The sequence below is a fragment of the Octodon degus genome, unplaced genomic scaffold (assembly GCF_000260255.1).
Source record: "Octodon degus isolate 3935 unplaced genomic scaffold, OctDeg1.0 scaffold00017, whole genome shotgun sequence".
Taxonomy (NCBI): domain Eukaryota; kingdom Metazoa; phylum Chordata; class Mammalia; order Rodentia; family Octodontidae; genus Octodon; species Octodon degus.
This window is the reverse complement of record NW_004524593.1, coordinates 18,300,113-18,305,063: the sequence shown is the minus strand read 5'-3', so window position 1 is coordinate 18,305,063 and position 4,951 is coordinate 18,300,113. Positions and strand designations below refer to the sequence as shown.

Here is a 4,951-nt window from a genome sequence, read left to right as displayed (position 1 = left end):
TTGTCATCTCAGTGAGGAGCTGGCACAGAAGGACTGGGGATCGAACCCCCAGCCCAAGGCACCTGCTTGCGGTGCTTTAATACACTGAGCTATTTGGCTAGCCCAACAGCTCCCTTCATTTTGGACAAAGTTATCACACACATGATTGAGTCAACCATTTATGGCTTTTAAAAATAGAGATTTTATCCTCTCTACAGTTTATTGTTTATTGTAATCATGTTTCAAGTGAAAAGGCTAATTTACTCTTTCTATAGGAATATTTGCAGCTTGATTATCATAATAGTATAGCTGCCTGGAAAGGTCTGGAATGGGACACTGACCTTGCCTCTTTGCTGCATTCAGCTCGTGGTGCTTAAATTCAGGAAAAAAAGCATAACTGCACCTCCTTTGTTAATGTGACGTGTCCTGGTGCTCCCGGTGGCCCTGGAGATGGCTGCCATGCAGCCCCCAGAAGCTGTGGGGACCAGAAGATGCCTCTGCCTCAGCAGGGCAAGGACGTGGGAACATCACAGAGCTGGCTCCGCTTCCTATTCAGGCCGCCGTAGTTTATAATTTAATTTTTCCTGACAAGTTGGATCGTGGTTGTTGTTAGCCTGACCAAATGAAAGTGAAATACCTCTGAGTTAATTGAACAGAAACTGAACTGCCTCTGGTCGTTTCTCTGTCTTTCTCTGACTTTTTCTTTTTCTTTCTTTGGTGAAATTCTCAGTCTTCTGGCCACACCAGAGACAGAGTTGGGTGTGTGCTGCAGTTGGGCCAGTTGCTCCCCAGGGGATGGGCGTTTATAATGTTGACTGCATGGTTTGGGAAGGGGGTAGATTTACAGGACAAGAGGGCTGTCTGAGGACAGGGTTTTATTAGAGCTCCACAGAAGCAATCACTTTCAGCAGGAATGATTGCTTCTTGCCTGATTTCAGTATCAAAGCCCATGCTAGAAAGGAAAGGCAACAGACAGTGAGGCTGGATGAGCCAACAGCTGTGTAGGGCGAAGGTAACAGAAAATGTCGTCCCAACTGGTGTGTGCTCCGATCTGTCCCAGCCTAGTGAGAATCCCAACCCTCAGGGAGCGGAGCCTGGGCCATGAGGCTGGACTCACCATGGCCTTTCCCTTCACAGGTCACAGGTGTGGCTGGTAGGCCCCTTCCAGGCTTGCTGAAATGTTCTTGGGGCTTTTCTTTGGGATTTGAAGATGGTTTGTCCCTGGGCATGATGGCATGTGCCTGTAATCTTCCCACTGGGAAGCTGAAGCGGGAAGATCTGCACAAATTGGAGGCCAGCTAATCTACACAGCGAGCTCCAGGCAGCCTGAACTGTGCAAGGAGACCCTCCCTTCCTCAAAACAATAACAACAATAAGATAGCAGTTTGTGATTGTCTCGGGCTGCTTCTCTGTAGCACGCTTTATCATCCCACACACACATTATACAGCAGAGGCAGCTGGGAAAGTGGTTCAGATGCTAGACAGCTTTTCAAACGTTTATGATCTAGGGGAAGAATCTATAAAGGTAGATTAAAAGGCAATTTGGAAACTGAAATCTATGATGCCTTGTTTAGTTTTAAATATTTAACAAGTGACACATGTGCAGTATAATGCGAAAATCTGCTTTCAAAATGACAGTGATGGATTTTGAATATTTAAGTGTGGATTCATCCTTGTAATTTTCAGAAAACGGGTGGCGAGAGCTGCAAACAGCTCTTAATATGCAGGAATGGCAAGACTGTGCTCCTCATCACCTTTTGCCAAGAGAACTTGGTCTTAGGATATTTGGGGAATGATTCAGAAAGAGGATGAGATTGGGGTGTGCCCTCCTCCTGGGAATCTGCCTCTGTTGACATCCCGGCGCCCCATGCGCGTGGCGCTACCCCTTTTCCCATGGAAATGAAAGCAGTGATGTCTGTGACTGGTGCTGCACCCCGCCTCGGGTGGAGACAGAGCTGTGACACTCTTTGTGAGTGGATTGTGGACGCAAGAGTGGGAAGCCCTGTGTAGACTGAGGGCCTGTACTCAGCAAATTGCTGTTAACTAATCTATTTACGTGCTCCATGAAGCAGCTGGGAGAGGGCCTTCCGTGTCGTCCAGTTTTCCTGATTTGGGTAGACTCCTTGTGGTAAGATTGTGAAGTGTACGCAGCCACTGACGAAGCATGTGTTTGTGCTGGGCTGTTTGTCTCTCCTCAGTTCTTTGTAGCTGGGTGCTCAAAGGCTTAAGCCCCACATTACGCCTGGTGGGTTTATTTCCCGTGGCTGTGGGTCCTGCTTGAAGGTGAGGAAGGCTCTGCAGGCAGTGTGAGCTGCGTGCTCATAAATACCCTGGGAGCTGTCTCATAGTGTAGAGCAGCGGATGTGGGCTGAAATTTTACACTGGCTAAACTGGATTTGAGACCATAAATGGAACCGTGGGTCTCTAGCTCTGGCAGGTGACCTTTGACTCCATGGTGACACAACCAGTGTGGACACCCAGTACACCTCTCTTTGAGAGGACAGCCAGCCCAGGTACACTGGAGTGACCCAGGTGGGTCCACGGCTTGGGGAGATGCAGGTGACACGTGTGTCTGCGTTTGTGCGTGTGCCTTTTGGGCACAGGAGCCAGAGTGGCGTGTGCCCAGGGGTCCAGCCATTTCAAAAGAAGTCAACCAGCTGCTAAAGAGGGCAGAGCAATGCCCACAGGGCAAGAAAATTCTGGAAAATGCAACATCACTTCTGGGCAGTGTGGTGACTTAGAATCCAGCAGTAAATAAGAGACTGTAAATCTTGTCGCTAAAAAGCCATTTTGAAGGCAGCACAGGCAGGTGCTGAGCAGAACTCAGGAATTCAAAGAAGCCCAGCAGGACAGTGTAGGCTCGCCCAGGGTCACAAGATGGGTGCGGACATGCAGTGCTTTTTTTTTTTTAGGCATATATCCCTGGACAAAAATAAGATAAAAACTTTTTTCGGGGGAGGCATGTCTTTAAAAAACACATGCGATCCAATCTATCAGTTGCCTTGAGAATTTTTGTTTATTCTGAAATCAAGGTCCTAATCACATGAACCAAATATTTTCTTTATCTTTCTCCTGCAGCCTTAGCTTCCATATTTCTTTGATTGTATTTTAGAAAAAAAAATCATGTTTCTTTTGCAAATGCCTTTTGATTTTTTTTTTAATTATAAACTGATTAGATGTCTCATTTTAGTTTGAATAGACACTTTTTTTTTCTTTTTTGGGTGTCTGCAAAATGCTTGGGTTTTCAACGTCTCAGAGCTCCTTCAATTCACCGCTTACAACCAAATTTACATCTCAATTGCAGAGTTCACGTTTAACAATATAGGCAGTATAATGCTGCTGGTAATTACCCTCTTCCTACCTGCTTTTATACCCTGACTCCCAAGCTCAGATTTTTGCTCTGAGTTCTGATGGAGAAAGTTGTGTGTGTGCTTGGAGATCGCAGATAAAAGGCACCAGGCCCACAGCTTAAGTTTAGCTAAATACAGGGGCAGAGAAATTGTTTTTAAAAATTTTTTTTCCTGGGGGGGACCAAATCATGTCTGTCATTTTCATATTCTGAATTTTAATGTGGCTGTTCTATTTTAGTGTTTTGTTTTTTAAAGGCCTAGAGAATTTCAGAGGGTTGAGGGTGAGAGCTGAGTTAGTTCTAATTTTGTGACTATAACCCCCTGAATATTGGAAGTGATTTATTTCAATCTTAAAAATTATACTATTTCTGCCATGTAAGACTCTTACAATGCAAAAGGCTGGTAAGTGGTGGGCTGCATTACATCAACATTGTGAGTCTCCACTGCCCACAAGGTACCCGTTATCTCTTTGCTATAAATAGCTATCTATTCCCATGTACAAAACTATAATTTGAAATAGAAGCTAAGCACAACCATGTCACACAGAAATTTAAAACTCTATACACCATCATCACACCGGGAAGAACACTTTTCCATATTTAGTACATTTGCTTGAGATTTTTTTTATTTTGTAGTGATTGTCCGTCGGCAGCTCGTTCCGACAGTGGCCTGGCTGTGGCTACCACAGGCTTCAGGGCTGTCGCGGGCAGTGCAAACTGCAGACAGCCCCTTACCGTGCATCTTACTGGAAGCCCAAGGTTCAGGGTAGAGACATACAACTCAGCGCAGTCTTTTATTGTGGAAGGAGTTCGTACTGAAATTAGTATCTAATGAAAACACTTCCAGTGCACTGTTCAGTGATGCACTGCCCCCCAAACCGCGGTCTCTATGCGGTCAGAATGCCCTGAAAAAGATTTAGTGCACCAGTCAGCCCGCCTTCCGCCTCCCTCCCCGACTGGGAAGGCAACTTGCACCGCACCTTGGCTCTGAAAGGCCGGGCACTGCGCGGGGCTTAGACAGCCGGGAGCAGGGCTGGAAACGCTCGCGTGGTCGGCCGGCACTCTTCCAGGTGGCGGGCTCAGGTCTTCCCCCGGAGGCGCGTCTCAGAGAGGAGGACCCAGGCCCACGGCCCAGGCGCTCAGAAGACAGGTCTTTTATTAATAGTAGTTTTAAATAATGCACATTCTACATCAGGACAGCGGGAAAGAGGAGGGAGAGAGGGGAAGAGAGACGACGGAGACAGAGAGGGACAGAGCGAGACAGTGACAGCGACACAGGAACACAGCGACAGCCGGCCCGCGCCAGCAGCCGCGCTGAGGCCGCCAGGACGCCCGGCTCCGCGCTCCGCTCCGCGCGTCCCTGCCACACTGGCCGGGCGCCCGCCTGCCGCCGCCCGCTTCCCAGGGCGGAGGGCCGGAGCTCGGGAGCCCTCCGCCCCGCAGTGCTCCGGGTGCGGGGGAGTGAAGTTAGTTGGGGGCTTTTGCAGCTTCCCCAAAAAATAAAATTTTTTTAAAAAAGGGATCCGGCGCGACCTGCTCTGCAGGGCTTAGGCGCGGCAGCTCGCCCGCCCGCCCGCACGCCCGCGTGCCTGCTTGCACCCTCGCTCGCTCGCTCGCCCGCCC

General features: G+C 48.5%; 1 protein-coding gene across 7 annotated transcripts in view; it reads left to right on the top strand.

Annotated features, from left to right (window-relative positions):
• Esrrg (estrogen related receptor gamma) overlaps positions 1–4,951 on the top strand; it is a 606,512-nt gene that overhangs the window by 382,251 nt on the left and 219,310 nt on the right. The gene's annotated exons all lie outside the window — the stretch shown is intronic.